Consider the following 17,838-nt stretch of genomic DNA (forward strand, 5'->3'; position numbering starts at 1 on the left):
AATCCTCCCAACTAGAGTAGCCTTCTCATTCATTTTCCAGCCTCCACTCAACTTGTCTCCAGTCCCACTTCCACACACTTGGTAGAATTCTGTCCTTGTTTTTGTTTGTTTTGGTTTTTGTTTGTTTAAATAGGATCTTGCTATAGCCCAGGCTGGCCTTGAACTTGTGATGATCCTCCTGCCTCGGCCTCCTTAGTACTGGGATTACAGGCTAAAATAGACCAATGATCTCATTGTCCCACACGTTAAAACTTTTCAAAGGTTCCTTATCGCCCACTTCTAATTCAAATGTGCCAGTGTCATCATAGTTTCTCTGAATTCTGTTCCTGGAAAAATCCCACCCTTGCATCCTTTAATTTCCCAAAAGCTCCCCAGCCCCACCCTTTTGTGCTCTGGGAAACCACGAAGGACTGCTTTGCTCTTGAGTATGCCAGGATGAGACTCAGATGACTTCCTTGTTTACCTGCCTCTAAAACTCCAGGTCCTGTCCTTTTCTTCGAGACAACCCACGTTAATGAAGGAGTTTTGTGTAATGACCTGAAAAAACGTCCTCTCCTTAATTGTCCAGTGCATTTTGTCTCTGACAGGTCTTACCCTATTAACATTGTTATAGTATCACTTTATGTTTATAGTATTGTAATGATTGTATATTATACTAATTTATTATTTTAATAATAAATTATGTTTTATTTATAATTTTTTGCTTAATTATTCATACAAACACTTTTATATCTTTCACTCTAAGCCCTTCAGTAGTATTTGTAGAAATATCTGCATTATAGATAAGGATTGACTACAAAAGGGGATGTTACCCAAAAAGGAAAAAAAAGGTCAAGGGCCGGGGATTGAGTTCAGTGGTCCCACCACCCACCTCGAAAGCGCAAGGTCCCGAGTTCAATCTCTGGTACCAAAAAAAAAGGTCAAATGGAGTAACCCAGACTTTATGGAGGTTACAAGGACACTGAACTTGAAACTCTTGCAGGCTGTGTGTCCCACTTCTCCACATGGCCAGACCTGGTTGTAAATGAGACAGCGAGGTGTTAGCCCTATCACCAGTGCACCCAGCTAAATTGGGGTGGTCATGGCAGGTGTGTGTTACTAAAAAGTAGGGAGAATAGTTTCTGGGAGATACTAAGTTGTCTTTATTGACAAAAATGAAGAACGGCTTTGATTAAAAAGTAACCTGGGAATAAAGAGAATAGAAGGAAAAAATGCAAACAAAGCTTTTGTGAATAAGGAGGGGAAGAGGGGTTGAAGGGAAGGAAGGGGAATGGGGGAAAAAAGAATCAAGATACATCATGTACAGGTACAAATTCTCTATGATGAATGTGATCACTATGTATATCTAGAATGTACCAATAAAATTAATTTTTTAAAAAAGTAACCTAGGAAGAAATGAGATGGGCCAGGTTATTTTGTTTCCTTTTGTTTTGCTCTTCTTCAAACCCATCTGGAACTACCCTGAAAGTTTCAGCAGCTGCTTTATGTAGGTAAAAGGTTTCACTGCCTCTTTTTTCTCTCCCCATTCCAGGAAACTGTGGCATGCAGAGTTAAACTAGAAGAGAGTTTGTAGCTCTTATCCTATCGGTACATTTGTGGAGAGAATTGGTGACACCAGATACACAAGCATATATTTTATACAGACTTATAGAAGCAATTTTTCTGTACACTTTCATCCCTCATACTTTATTTTGTTTCTGTTGTTTTCATCATTCATACTTTATATTCAGCAATTTTGGTGTCATTTTATCACCATCTCCAAAATAGTTTCTGGCAGGTAATATTGCCTGTTCTCTTTCTCAGTGAAAGAATCATCATTCTTTCCCTGCCATCATGTGTTCTTCACTCTAGATGTGTAAATAAGCATCATCTCTCAGTGTGTTGCATAATTTGCATTAATTCCCTGGCTAGGGAATACTAGCATACTAGTAACAGGATGAATACATGCTTGCTGAATTGCAGATCCTCTCAGTGATTGATACAGGGCATCCTCCACCTGTGGGCAGCATCAGCTGTTTCCTAGTTTGGACAGTACAAAGACCACCATTTTCTACATATATAGGAAATATACACACAGAAAGTGCTGTTTAGGTGTTTTATGTCTATTTCATCTTTTTAATTCAGGGTTTCTTGGGCCAGGGATTTAGCTCAGTGGTGCCGTGGCTGTCTCACAAGCGTAAGGTCCTGAGTTTGATCCCTGGTACTGAAAAAACACAAAAAATAATTCAGGGTTCCTTATCAAAAAATATTTGTAATATTAACATACTGCCAAGATAAAAAGCCAGTCTCTATATCAACTACTTAAAAGAGACTATAACAAATATGTAATATATGATGTCTACAGATTAATGATGTCTAAAAAAAATCTAGGTGTTATTTATACATCAGCTTTATATATGGCATCAGATGTTTCTAGCCCATGTGGATGACAGTAATTCTTGGTTTTTCTGGAAGAGTTCTTGTTTGTACCTTATCCTGATGGCTCACCTTGTTTAACGTTTGTCATTCTCAAAAGCCTTCCAGTTTATATAATGAATTATGTCTTTCATTTTATTACATATTGCTGGTCTCCATTGTCAGTCTTCTTGATATGTACATTATTGTTAGTTTAGATATTAATTTGTTTAATAATTCTAGTCAGAATGGTGGTAGTGGCCCTTGCTCTATCTTTCCCAGAATATTTAAGGTAAGCTTGAAGAGATCTTTAAGCTCTTGAGCACCGAGACTATCTCTACCACTTATGTGTGCCCAGCACCTACCACATTGCCAGAGTCAAACATTTATCAAAAATTTGAATGGTTATTGGCTTAATAGCTTCATGATAGAAACATTTTGTGAGGTCTAATATGGGCAGGATAAATTATCTTCAACCACAAATTTTCAGTACATAATGCAATGTGTAATATTTTAGGTGAATTGATGAATGAAGTCACTCTTAATCTTAAATATTTCTCAGCATTAGTAATGTCTGTCATAATTGTAACTATGAAAACTCCAGTAGTTTATATAATTTGGGGAGAGGGAGCTGACCATGAAGAGCTTCCCATTAAATGTCCCCTCAGAACGCTTTTAGAAACAAGATTAAACAAATTGATTTTAAAAACACATTTGTTTTATCAAATCTTTTTAAATGAGAAAAAGGTAATATTTAGCTAAATTTACCAGTTTTTCCTTTATTTATTTATTTTTTGGGGTTTTTTTTTTTTTGTTGTTGTTGTTGTTTTTGGAACCAGGGATCAAACTCAGGTCCTTTCGCTTGCAAGGCAGGCAGCAGAAACACCGAGCTAAATCCCCGGCCCTCATTTATCTTTTAGTCTAAAAGTAAGGCTTTGGTTACTTTAAAAGTCCAGGTCTTTTCACTTAATTCTGAGATATTTTCTAATGTCAATAATGAATTTCACTATGACAAAGATTATATTGTCAAAGGCTGTACATGATTTTTTTTTTTTGTAACAGGGATCGAACTCAGGACCTTACGCTTGCGAGGCAGGCACGATGCCACTGACCTAAATCCGTGGCCCAGTACATGATTTTTAAGGGTTTTGGGTGTCCTTAAATTTTGCATTACATTGGTGCCCCAGTTCACATGCTTAGTTCTTTCCATGATTCTGGTTGCAAACCGAATAGGATGAGAACCAAATCAAATTCAGTGGTTAGGCTCGAGGTTGACCTTATGGGGAAATTAGATTGGTTTGTGTCCAGAATCGTGGAAAGAATTAAGTTCATGAACCAAGGTACCACTATATTTGATTTATACCTTTACCTTCTTAAACTTTCCTCACTATTGGCTTTCTTGATTTTTTTCCTGTCCTCCATTTCTCACCTACACCCCAGCCTTCGAGATCCTCTGTTTTCCACTTTCCATCATCACCTCGTTCCAAATCCTGGGTTCTCCCCAGTATATCTGGACATCCAAGCCAGTTTCAGGGAGTAGCTGGTGTGGGAACAATGTGTGTGCTTTGTCACAGTGGTGTCTTATTACCATTTCATTGATAAGAGGTAAGGCCTGAGTTTGCACAGTGATAAAACACATTATCTGTGTTTCATTTTACAGATGAACTGGTGAAAGGTAGAGATGGGATGAAATCTCAGGCAAGCTAACTCCTTAAGCCATGTTAGCTCAACAAAAGAGACTCTAGTTTATGTGTGTAGAAATTATGCCATTTGTTGGTTATCTTGTATGGGATTAAAGTATTTGGTTTTAAGACAAAAGATGTTAATGTATGAGTTTTTTCTAAACTAAAACCTCAGTGTTCAGGTTTAATTGCAGTGTTAGCACTTTGTGATAAATAAGTAGGTTTTGGGGTACAGTTTAGACACATCTGTAAGAGGTTCACTGTCACTATAATACTCTGACACTTGTGTCTTTGCACAACTACTGTTACAGTACTGCTTGGCTGTTCTTATAAAATGTAAACTCCTTTTAACATTGACTAGAGAAAACCTTATAGAGAATGAAACTATGTGGCCTTTTCCTGTCTCCCTAAAAGTAGTAATGAAGAAGCTTTTTTGTGTGTTTTTGTTTTACTGGTGTCTGTTTTAGTTATTCCAGAAACTACATTCTGTTAACATGAATAATCTTAGGCTTTGACTGTAGGATTCTTAAACTGGCTCCGTTTTGATTATATTGTAACATGAATGTGTTTTCTAAATATATGTAAAGATAAATTTAAATATTTGGGGTTTTTTTTCAATTTTTAAAATAACTTTATTATCAATAGGGTTTTAAAAGTGTGTTTGACTCCAGAATTCTTGCAGTAGAATAGTTATCAATCACTTGTATGTTAGTAACAGTATAGTAGTATTTTTCCCACTGAGTTTATAGAGTTCATGATATATTTCTTATCCAAGCATGTGAGGGCTTACTATTTTTTATTATATGTGGTCTGCCTGCTTTTTTTTTTTTTTTTTTCCAGTACTGGGGATTGAACTCGGGTCCTTGCGCTTGCGCAGCAGGCAGCGAAACCACTGAGCTAAATCCCTGGCCCGTGGTCTGCCTACTTTTAAAGAAATTTGAAGGGCTTGTGGAAAACTTCATTTGTAATAAAACCATGTAAATCAGAGTGGAAGAACTGAGAGCTGAGTAATGATACGGAGAATAAAAAAAAACCTGGGGTCATATTTGCCTCCTTATCCTCTTCACCTTGCCATCATTCATTATAAACTCCTGTTATTTCTTTGGAAGCTAGTTAGCTTCCATAAACAATCCATTTATTCCACAGCCTGATTGTAACTACTACATATCTCCTTTGCCTTACATTTTCTCTCACAAACCTGCACAGGAAGCCCAGAGTAATCTCTTCATAAAAAGAAAAAAATCTAATTTCCACCCACCTGCAGCTAAAAAACACATCAGCAACTTCCTACTGCCCTTAGCGTGATGAGATCAGACTTGGCTTCCAGAGCCTGCAGCATCTCACACGGAGTGCTCGTTCCCTAAGCTCCCTGCAGTGCCCGAACTCAGTTTTCTTTGCTCCCATGTTCTCTGGAGCCTTTGTGTGTTCGGGGCCAGCCTTCCCCTTCACCCTTTCATCACACCTTACTGCAGCCATAACTTCCTCAGAAAATCCCCTCTGCTCTTGCTGACTGCAGGAGACCCCACATTGTCCACTTTCATATTTTTTTTGCAACCAAGGAAAGGGCTCAGGTTTTCTGAAGTCAGAATTTTTAAACATTAAAGAAGCTCTCTTTAAGAAAAAGAACAAAAAAGAGATGTGAAAGTAGTTTAGGACCTTTTGAAAGGGCCTGGGTGAAAATAGAGTTCTGCCCTTTATGCTTCTTTCATGCATGGTGTATCACAGTGGCCTTTCCTGTCTTGGTAGCACTTCCAGAGTGGACAGCTTCATTCATATATCCAGTGAGATGAATATTTCCTTCACCTGCACTCTGCACTCTGGGAGAGAAGGACTATGTCTGATTGTACTTACCAAGTTTCCCCAGGAATTCGCATAATGTTAACACCTGAATGTGATACACACACACACACACACACACACACACACACACACAATGTACAGTACAGTATTGGGTGCAGCAGTGAATGAGTAACTGAATAATTAAATGAAGACTTAGACAAAAAGTGAAAGCTTTTAACACCTATATAAAATGTTGATGAATTTCACAGAAGCCAAAGCCGAATAGAGAACATCTGAGTTCCACAGCTCTTTGTATCAGTTCATTATAAAAGGCAAACTTAGAAACAAGTAGTAAAGATGAAAGTTTGAAGGATTTTTTTTATATAAAACATTTTATTCAACACAGTGAATAATAACAGCTTTTACCAGGTGCTTGCCATGTGGCAGGCACTTGTGTGATACTTGGACACAGTGTTCTGCTTTGTTTATTGACTATAGTACACTGTGCACACAGATAGGACACTGTCCACTAACTCAGGGTCACCGTCTGTCAGAATCCCTCCCCCTTTGCCAGCCTGTTCTAAAGGGCAGAAAACCCCATGCTGAATGAGGAGGAGGCTCAAGGCTTTGACAGCCTCAAAAGTTCAAGGACGCTTCCCCTCTGGAGCTCCCTTCCTCCCTGGCCTTTCATATCACCTATTGTGTGCTAAGACCATCTTGTTTGCCTTTGCCCTGGAGAGCATGCCAGCTTATCACCTCCCTCCCATCAGGAGTGTGATCTCGTGGAGATATACCTACACTTACTTTTGTCTTAGTTTCCATGTTAAAATACTTTAGTATGAGCCAAACTGCCCACACATAGTCTATTAGAATGAGTTAGCTTCAGAATAACCTCTTACAAAGAGCTGTTAATGTGTTGTCATATGGGATGTTGAAAATGCCTGTCAAAACTGATCATTTTTACTTTGGTATAATTAATAGTGACCTTTTCTTGCTGATAGCATTTGGTTCAAATTCAGTGCCTTCTCCCAATGCTGTTATAGGTCTTCCTGATTCATTCTGCTAACAAACCTTTATTATTGTGCTGCACCCTGGGGGCCAGCAAATAAAAGAAACACTTCCCTTTAGGGGAGGAATTCAGACCACTTGGAAAAGGAGTAAGGGAGCCAGAACTAAGGTTGTGCAAGTGTCCCAAACAGCCATTATCTGGCATTACATTAATTTCTATTTGTAATGGCTTCAGTCTCCATACCAAGGAGCCCTTTCAACTAAATAAGCTACCTATCAAAGGGTTGGAATTTGTATTAGTATCTAACTTTCTACTATTGGGGGACATACTGAAGGTTGAACCCAGGGCCTTTTCACTGAGCTACAACTCTCAGCCCTTTGTTTTATTTTTATTTGAGTCAGATTCCTGCTAGAGACACTGTGTTGCCCAGTCTGGCTCAAACTTGGAATCTTCCTGTCTCTGTCTCTTAGATTGCTGGGATTGCCAGTCTATGCCACCAACGCCGGTTTATCTTTCTACCTTTGAAAAGTGTTTGAGGGTTAGTAAGATAAACACTTGGTAAAGGTATTGGGACGCTTTCTAGCAATCTTTTACCACACACACAAGGAATAAGGACTGGCAGGCTCCCCATCCTTATCCAGGTCAGATATCCATGGGTCTTTGATTATTTGGGTTTTCCACCCCAGAGAGAAGAGAATGTGGTAAGCTTGTGGATCCATAGAGAGCTGCTTTAGATTTTGGGGAGCTATATCCTAGTCCATTTTCCTTAGCCCCATTTCTGGCTTATGCCATGCATACTCCCGAGAAATAGCCAAGGTGAGTAAACAGAAAAGGAAAATTGTTAGTTTGGGACTAATGTGTCTGTCTTACAGATGAAAAGAAGATAATTCAGAAATATAAGCAGAGCTACACTTAGAAATCTCTTTGGGCTAGTGTGGGGATACACACTTTTAATCTCAGCAGTCTGGGAGGCTGAGGCAGCAGGGTTGCACATTCAAGGCTGTCCTGGGCAATATAGCAAATTAGCAAGGACTCATCTCAAAATTAAGGGATAGGGCTGGGGATTTAGCTCATTGGCAGGCGGGGCAGGTACAAGGTCCTGAGTTCAATCCCTGGTACCAAAAAAAAAAAAAAAAAAAATAAGGGATAGGGATATATCTCATTGCAAAAGCAGAAAAAAATCTCTCTAGCAGCTTTGTAAACTGGATGAGGGAAGGATTATAAAGGTTTGACTCTGCCCTGCTTATTTTGTTTCCTGTTAGATGCTTTCACAATAAGAGCATAATTTTAAATTATTCCCTTCTTTAATCCCCAGAACCTATATCTAGCAAAGAGACTATTCTAAATACCTGTTAAATGAAATACTGTTTCTAGTAGAAAGTGTAACGCCAAGTGGAGCCTATAGGAACTAAAGCATTTGTGAACTTTTGTCATCTTGACTTTATGGTTAAGGAAATGCTAGTGATAATTTGTAGAGGATCTCTAGGATTTTGTGGGAGCATTGAGTTGTGGTCTCCTTTCTATTGTTCCATGAGTAAGATCTCTCAAACATAGCCCTTGACATTTAGAACTGAGAGCTAGGACAAAAAGCAAGAAATTCACAGCACTTTCTTAACACATTTTTGTTAATTCCTAAGATAGTTTGCCTTAGATCTGTTAGCATATATTTAGAATTTTGTTCCTTGGCTTTGAAGCAAATTTTCTCTGTGAATAGCAGTACTCAGGAGAAACCCTAAATGAGGTACTAAGATGTTCTTTATGTGACGCTCTTTTTACATTTAACAAATTCTGAACTTTCTATGGTCCTCTTCTTTCAGGTGTTAAATGGATTTATTAAAAAGCTTTTGTTGGTTAATAAAATGGGTGGATTTTGCCCATTGTGAAATCTGACAATAGTAAATATTTTGTGAGACTTTTTAATCAGTTGGTTTTTCCCAAAAAATTTTTAGTTTGTTTTGAGATCCCAAAATAATATTGAAGGGAACCTTTTTCCCTTGGTACTGGAGATTGAACTTTGAGACTTCACACTAAGCTACATCCCCATACCCTTATTTTTTTTTTAACTTTTTAATTTTGGGACTGGAGCTCGCTAAATTGGCCAGGCTGGGCTCAAACTTGTGATCCTCTTGCCTCAGCCTCCCAGAGACCTGAGATTATAGGCATGAACCACCACACCTGTTCGGGAATTAGTTTTAAAGGTATAATTTCTTATAATCGTTTAAGAGAGAGTGACCCTAGTAAAGTATGTTTTGTTTGTATTTAGAATTATATCTTTAAGGTATCTTGCATTACTATAGTATATGTAACTGCTAACAGTTATATAAAACCAGTAATACAGAGGTCTGTTGGAAAAAATGAAACCAAGCCTTCTTCATCATTTTGGAGCTGAAGCATTTGTTATTTGTGTGGGGGGGGGTTTTTTGGTACCAGGGATCGAACTCGGGACCATCCGCTTGCGTGGCAGGCGCTGGAACCACTGAGCTAAATCCCTAGTCCTGAAGCATTTGTTATTTTCTCTAACTATGAAATTTTAATATCTAACTTGAGTGTATGTGGGTCTGTATGTACATGCACATATATGTTTATGTGTGTGTTGAGTGTTGATGTTTTGATGGTGTAGTTTATCACCTCCTTTTATTTGTTTCAATGAAGGATTTGAGAATTTAACCCTCACCAGTCTCTGTTCTCCCTTTCCCTTGTTTAACCAAAAACAAGTGTTTTTCAGTAGAATCTAGAGGTAGAAAATATTGGTTGGTATTTGATTGGGTAGGAAGATCATGTCTACATGAAAAGTTAAGTATAAGATTAATTAAGCAAGCCATTTACCTTTCATACATTAAACTCTTTAAATAACATTTCAAAGCCTTAATAGGCCTATTAAAGATCTCCATGTCTAGATAGACCTAACTTTTAAAATTTGTAAGTGATCATATTTTCGTGTTAACAGTCATATACAGTATTTCAGGATTACAGTATGTACATAGTGCTACATACTGGTTTAGAATTCAAGAAATTGTCATAATAGTTTTTAAACACGAAGTTTGCAGTTCTTTTTTGCATTCAAATTCAGTAGATAGCTTTGGGGGCTTACTTATTTTGTGCCAGACACCCACAAACTTGGTGTTTCTAATACATTTACTCTGTGAGTTTATAATGAAGATTTGATAGATGAAGAAGCATGGATGTTCAAAGAGGAATAAGTAAAAATCTTAAAGATTTTTTTCAGAACCAACTCACTGTAACAAAATAACAAACCAATCATTTTAAAATATATTCAATTTAGGGGCCAGGGATTTAGCCCAGTGGTGCCACTGCCTGCCTTGCAAGCGCAACGTCCGGAGTTTGATCCCCGGTACCCCCCGCCCCCCCCAAAAAAACCAAACATATGTATGTGGTCTAGTATGAACAGCTACAATAGGCTACAGCGTATATCTACTTTTAGTGTCCTGTTTCTGTTGATAGGAAGTAAAACAAGGTGATTGAGGGCTTCTATACTTTTAACACCTTTATTGAAACAAAATTCACATACCATACAGTTTACTCACCGGAAGTGTGCAATTCAGTGCTGTTTAGTATATCCAACTCTGATTTTTTTTTTTTTTTTTTTTTTTGGTACTGGGTATCAAACTCGGGTCCTTGCGCTTGCGCAGCAGGCAGTGAAACCAGTGAGCTAAATCCCAGGCCTCCAACTCTGATTTTTAACCTAATGTTGAGTGAGTGTGTGTGTGTGTGTGTGTGTGTGTTTGCAGTAATGGGGATTGAAACCAGGGACACTCTACCACTGAACTACACCCCAGCCCTTTATCGTTTTTGAGACAGGATCTTGCTAAATTGTTGGGCTTGAAGTTGCAGTTCTCTTGCCTCAACTTCCTGAAGTGCTGGGATTACAGCATGTACCACCAAACCCCACTGATTGATTAATTTTTGAGCCTGGTTTATTGGTTGCCAAATTACTTTTGACCATATATTTGAAATAAAAAAGCAGGAACTGGGTCATAAGCATGAAAAAATTTAGATTCAATCCCTGCTAATTTTTGCTTCAACTTTTGTTATTTTTTGTTATTTTTGCAATTTTTTGTTATTTTTTCCTTCAGCTTTGTCAATCCAAAGACCAGTAACTTCCCTCTTTCCAAAAGTTCTGATACAAAACGCTTTCTTGATTTCCATGAGAAATGTTTACTTACAGGAATGTTAAGCTGATTTTCAGCTGTGCTTCTGACAAAGAAAAACATTTAGAATGTGAATTTTACTTCCTCATAACTTTTAAGTCCTTTGTAATAGATACACTATATATTGAAGGAGAACCCAAAGAATATATACAATTAATACTTATTAATTAGTTGTGCCTTACCCAGGTCAAAAAAAGAAAAAAACCCACAGATTTCCTGATAGCCATTCTGAGTTCTGATTTACTAAGGAGATCAAAGCTCAAGATACCAGAATTCAGATAGCTAGGTGCTCCTTCCTCATTTACTTGACTTCTCATTGAAAAGTCACTTGAGAATCATAATGTTACTTAATACACTGTATTATGTGAGTATTTATTTGATATATTTTATGCACACACATATGTACACACTCAGTATATGAAAGTTGCTTTTCAAAGTGCTGTTGCATCTTTAATTCAGTTAATAGTTGAAACCACTTCCTGGGAGATAGGAGAGCCAAGTGTCATTATATCAGTGTTTGGTGGGTAAAAATTGGATAAAAGACATTAGTTCAACTCCTGTGTTTGAGATGCAAGCTAGTTAGTGGCCAGTATTCCAGGAAAGTACTGGTTTCCTGCCTTTGTGGCCAAGGTACCTTGGTGTCATCCATTCCTTGGCTTACCCTAAGACACAGTACCTGTACAGAGGTGTACCAGACTAATATTGGGAAAACACCATCAATTTCCCTGGCCTGAGAGGAGGGACTTGTTCTCCCTAGAATGCAAAGGACTGAAACTGGCATAGAAAGAAGATACATACAATGGAGGAACATGACAACGTGCAGAAGCTTTGGCTGGAAAAGGCTGGATGTATGTAGATGGAGCATACATAGGACATTGCCTGAATCCCATTGAACCTTCATAGACTGCTCTAGCCTGCTGAAGGGCTGAAATTTACCCTTGGAGGTGAAGAAATAGGTTTACTAAGCTGTAGAAGCCAAATAATTAGTAGTGGAGTCCTGGATATAAAATCTCATCTAAGGCCAAAGCATAGGTTCTCTACCAGAGTGTATCCCCTCTTATTTATCATGTTTGCAGCACTTTAGTTTGTAAACTGCTTTGATATATAAGCTCTCAATTTATTCTCACAGTAACATGTGATTTAGGCATTTTTACTGCCCAGTACAAAGCTTAGAAGCTTAAATGACCTTTCTGACCAAATTAAATGAGAGCTAACAGAATCTTATTGTGTACCAGTGTCTGTATTGTTAGCAAAAGGTTGACTGCTGAAAGAAGGAATTTCTCACTCTTGGCTCTGGGGAGACAGAGCAATGAAGTTGTGTAATTAACCACTGCCTGTAAGGCAGTTTTTCATGACATTCACTCAGAAGTCATCAGCAGCCATGTACCAGGTACCGTGGGGTGGAGGGCAACAGGAAGACAGAGATGATATAAGTAGTCCTTGCCCAAAGGGGCTCCCATTTTAATGGGGGATGATAAGCAGAGAAAGGTTAAGAAAATTGCTCTCACCTGATGATGACTAAGTACAGGAGAGTCTCGACAAGGCAGGCCTCAGTCTGCATGTGGTAATTGGGAAGACTTCACTGAGGGTTGGTTTTTAAGTTGAGACAAGAAGGAGCAGGGAGAACATTAGAAAGGATGGGGAAGCGCACGGACCTGAGTTCGATCCCTGGTACCAAAAAAAGGAAAAAAAAAAATAGGATGGGGAATACAGGTTTGACCCAAGAAATAGAAATGTGAAGGCATAAAGACATGACAGAAATGATGCGTTAGAGAAGCTACCAATAAGTAATGTTTCACCCCATTTCATTTTTCCATTCTTCTGCTGATAGACCTTTGGATAGCTTCCAGTTTGAGGCTATTATGTGACATACAAGCATTCTTATACTTGTCTTATGACAGGTATGTGTTTGTTCTGGATATGTACTTAGCGCTGCAATTGCTAGATTAAAGAGTGTGCATTCAGTTTGGGGAGATAATACCAAAAAGTTTCCCAATGTAGTCATGCAGATTCACAACTTCCACCAATAGTGTTTGAATCAATTGTTCCTATAACCTCAGCAACACCTATCTTTTTCATTTTAGGAGTTCTGATGGGTTTATAACATTATGCAACATTTTTGAAAATGGAGCCATTCCTTTGATCCTCAACCCTAAAACTAAACTTTTCACCTATTTACTTCAAGGATGCAGAAGTAGGGAATTGTATCAGATGTAAAGCTCCTAGGACAGTACTTGGTGTATGGAAAGAAAAATAGCAAACAACATAATTGAAGGAACTAAGATTGGAAACATATGACCTTTAGACCATATGACAGGAATTTGCAGGAAAGATAGTTCTTGTTCTGGGAATTAAAGAGTAAGTTCATGGAAAGAAAAAAATTGGGCTGGAGGATATGCAGGGGCAAAAACTCCTTGGCAGGGTGGCAGAGTAGACAGTATACTGGAAAAGAACTCATTTAAGCTAGGAGTTGTTGCGTGCTATTCTAATGTTAATTGGCTCTCTTACCCTTGCTGGAAAGGTGTGAAACAGAGTGAAATTATAGTACTGTATTCCTGTGTTCTGTGCCACTACCTTTTCATTCATTTTTTTGTCCTTTGGAAACACAATCAGCCTCTTTCTCCTGGGATCAAAGCATGTCCTAAGTATAAGGTGCATGAAAACTACCACTAAAGCTTTGACAGCTTCAAAATATCACCACTTACAAAGGATTCCACAGATTCTCTGTTGTGTGTCCCTTTATTTTTATGCTGAGGCATGGCATAGTTTTATTTTTACATGGATCCAGGTTGCTTTGTGGTGGCAATTAAGTTTATAAAATGCCCAATGCTATATGTAAACCACTAATTAATAAGTGTTCTTGGAATGTTTATGCTGCCAAAAATGATAATCAAGTTCTCTTAACATTTTTTTCATTGATTGAGCACCTCCTATGTATCAAACATTGGAAGGAAGATTACCGTGGTCCCTGACTCATTTTATTAAGCTTTAGGGAAATCATATAAGCAAATGCCATGTGATGAGGACTATAATGGTCAGAAGTTCAGAGTCCTGTGCCAGGACCTTAGAGGAGCACCTCACTGAGACTAGAAGACTGGGAAAGCTTCCTGGAAAGACAACAGAAACCAGATAGTTTAATGAAAGGAGTGTGAAAGAAGTATTCCAGGTAGAGGAAACAGTGTGTGGGAGAGGTGCTGAGAACAAGGGAAAATGGCTTTTTGGAGATACCAGAAGTTACCAAGATAGAACATAAGATGTCTGGAGATGAAAAGGGTTTAATCAAAGAACCTTGTGTTAACTTTTCTATTGCTGGAACTCATATCTTGCCACCAAATGCTCTGGGTGCTGGATATGAAATTAAAGGATTTAATGTTTGCCCTCCTGAGTTTTGTTCTTGTTTCAGTCCTCTTCCTTTCAACCTACCTATTTCTCCCTTTTGGAATGGAAATGTTAACTTGTGCCATTGCAGGGACTCACAGGTAAGAGTTTCCTTTGAGCCTCTGACTTAAACTTTTAAACAGTTCTGGAACCTTTAAAACTTTAGTAACTCTTGCATATAGACTTAATATATTTTGTATAATGAGATGGACGTGGACCTTTGGGGACTAGGGACAGAATGTGAAGGTTTAGATATGAAATGTCCCTCAAAAATCTCATGTGTTCAGAGGTGGGGCTTTTGGAAGAGGATTGAGTCCTGGTGGCATTATACCTATCAGTGGATTCATCCATTGATGAGTTCATACCTGAATATGCCATTAGGAGGTCAGGCCTAGTTGGAGGAGATAGATCACTGGGGCTGTGCCTTTGGAGGGTCTCTCTCTCTCTCTCTCTCTCTCTCTCTCTCTCTCTCTCTCTCTCTCTCTCTTTCTGGATGCCATAAGTTGAGCAGATTTTCTCCATACGCCTTTCCACCTTTCTTTTCTTGCATTGGAGTCAGCCAACCAGAGTTCTCCTCCTTAAGTTGAGGGTGTCAGGTACATTATATTGTCCCAACAAGAAGAAAACTAACCAATATGTTTGGTTGTTTCTTTTTTACAAACCTAGGATATCAGGCATTTCTTAGCCCTGAAGTCTGGGAATGTGATTTTTTAGCAGTTTTCACAAATTATAAGAACAACTCAGTAGTTTAGATCTTTGAAGTTCTCAGGCTTGTGTTTACCTGGTTGAGATATTTCATTTACAAAACCAGCTATCTCTAGATATGAAGATTGCTGTTACAACTGAATAATTATATTTTGTTAGGAAATTATAATTGTACCTCCTCTTTACAGTATTAGTTATATGGGAGGGTTTCAGAAAAAAAAATAAGATGGGCTAGGGATTTAGTTCAGTGACGCCGCACCTGCCTCAAAAGTACAAGGTCCTGAATTTGATCCCCAGTACCCGGGGTGGGGTGGGGAGACAGTTCCTGCTTTTGAGGTGGGTAGGGATCTCCAAATTCTAATGCTACTTTTCTCCATTTTGTCATCCAAAAAGGACACTAGTAATTGTCCATATCACTATTTGCTAAAATAGCATCAGTGTCCTTCTCAGCACAGACAGCAGGCAGCTCTTACATAGAATGATTAAAATCTTTTTTTTTTGGTACAGGGATTGAACTCAGGACCTTGCACTTGCGAGGCAAGCGTGGTCCCACTGAGCTAAATCCCCAGTCCCAAAAATCTATTTTTTACTCTTCCTTTTTTAAAAAATGCATTTACAAAATCTTGAGTACTTGCCTTGCTTTTTTTTTTTAAGTGCCTTTTTATAATACAGAATAGTGATGTTCATTGGGGGGGAATTGGTGCATACATATAAAACACATTTTGATCATTTTTTATTTCTTTACCTTTTTCTGTCCCTCCCCACAACCCATCTCCAAGAGTCTACTTTCTAGTTGGCTGTCATTGCTCCTTTATTTTATTCACTCGTTAGTATTTAAGCCCCTTATGTGAGAAAACATAACATTTAACTTTCTGTGAGTCTTCTTTATTTTACTTAGCATGATGATCTCAGGTTTCATCCATTTCCCTACAAATGGCATGATTTCATTTCTCTTCATCACTGAATAATATTCCATTATATCTACATACCACATTTTCTTTTATCCATTTATCTGTTGATGGGCATCTAGGCTGTTTCCAGAGCTCGCTATTGAAAATTGGTTTTGGGGGAGGGGTGGTGGTGGTGGTTGTTGTTGTTGTTGTTGTTGTTGTATCAAACCTCAGGACCTTGCACTTGCCAGGCAGGTGAGGATGTGCCACTGAGCTACATCCTTGGCCCCTGCTGTTGTAAATTATGCTGCTAAAAACAAAGATAAGCATGGGTCACTGTACAGTGGCATCTAGGTACTTGTTGATTGGTTCCAGCAGTAGGTGTAATGAATTACCAAAAACAGTGAGTACCAAACTGTTTTGGCTGGAGAGGGTAGTGAGTTACCAGCCAGTTGACACTGAAAGTTCTAGCTTGGTTATCAAGTACCAAACAAATGAGTACTGGGGGGATGTTAAATCAAAATGCATTGAGTACCAAATTCAGTGAGTTTCAAAACAACCCAGTACCAACATATGACTGTGGTGCATGGTATCTTTAACTCAGGAATGTACCCTGGAGAGATACAGCTTGCTCAAATGGTATTTTTAGTTTTGGTTTTTGAGGAATCCTCATTCTGATTTCCGTAGTGGTTATACTATTTTATATTCCTACCAACAATGTAGAAGGCTTCCTCTCCCTGCGTCCATTCTTTGAGGTGTGCATGTGCGCGCGCGCACACACGCGCGCGTGTGTGTGTGTGTGTGTGTGTCTATCTCTGTCTCTGTCTCTGCCTGTGTGTGTTCTTCAGTATAGCCCTTCTGACTGGGGTAAGATGAATCTTAAAGTTGTTTTGATTTGCATTTCCCTGATGCCTAAAGATGTTGAATATTTTCATATACATATTGGCCACTTATACTTCTGAGAATTACTATTCAGTTCATTTGCCAATTTTTTTTGCATGAGTCATTTGTTTTGGGTTTTGTTGTTTGTTTTTTGAGTCCTTTATATGTTCTAGAGTTTAGCTCTTTATTGTAATAATAATTTTCCTCTAATTCTGTAGATTATCTTTTCCCTCTTGATTTCTTTTTGTGCAGAAGCTTTTTAATTTGATCTAAAACCATTTGTTGATTCTTGATATTACTTTCTGTACTGTTGGTGTTCTATTCAGAAAGTCTGCCAGTGTTTCTATGGGTTTAAGTGTTTCCCCTGTGTTATCTTCCAGCAGTTTCAAACTTTGTTTTTGTATCTAGGTCTTTGATCCATTTTGTGGAAGGGTGAGAGATTGGAATCTTCTTTGAATCTTCTGCAAGTGGCTACCAGTTTTCTCAGCACCATTTGTTAGAGGCTGCCTTTTCATCTATGTATGTTTTTTATCCCTTTGTCAAAAATCAGATGGCTTATAAGTGCATGGGGTTGTTTGTCTTTTGCTTGATTCCATTGGTTTTATATGTTAAATCTGCCACTACTATATTGTCTTTGTTACTATAGCTTTTGAATAAAACTTGAAATCTGGTATTATGAGACTCCCAGCTTTACTCTTTTTGCTCAGGATAGCGTTAGCTGTTCTAGGTCTTTTTTTATTCCAAAGATATTTTAGGATTGCTTTTTCTAGTTCTGTGATGAATACTGTTGGTATTTAATAGGGATTGCATTGAATCTGTAGATTACTTTTGGAAGTATTGCCATTTTCATGATATTAGTTCTTCCAATATAAGAACAAGTGATGTCTATACACAGAACCAGTATACTGGGAAGGCACAGCTATGGAGAAAAGCTGCTCACATCATGGTGG

The 17,838-nt window shown here is 38.3% G+C and overlaps 2 protein-coding genes across 6 annotated transcripts in view; both read left to right on the plus strand.

The window, feature by feature from the left end:
• Lrrc8d (leucine rich repeat containing 8 VRAC subunit D) overlaps nt 1-17,838 on the plus strand; it is a 120,762-nt gene that overhangs the window by 99,485 nt on the left and 3,439 nt on the right. The window contains exon 2 of one of the 5 annotated variants that reach the window (XM_087213062.1): nt 17,297-17,407. The exons of the other annotated variants lie outside the window; for them this stretch is intronic. The gene's annotated coding sequence lies outside the window, so the exon portion shown is untranslated. The remainder of the gene's footprint in view (nt 1-17,296; nt 17,408-17,838) is intronic. 5 annotated transcript variants of the gene reach the window in all.
• Nucleotides 1-17,838, plus strand: part of Znf326 (zinc finger protein 326) — a 204,810-nt gene that overhangs the window by 74,422 nt on the left and 112,550 nt on the right. The gene's annotated exons all lie outside the window — the stretch shown is intronic.

Source organism: Heterocephalus glaber, unplaced genomic scaffold (assembly GCF_053883595.1).
Source record: "Heterocephalus glaber isolate CG9 unplaced genomic scaffold, H.glaber_assembly_v1.0 deba00001442, whole genome shotgun sequence".
Lineage (NCBI taxonomy): Eukaryota > Metazoa > Chordata > Mammalia > Rodentia > Bathyergidae > Heterocephalus > Heterocephalus glaber.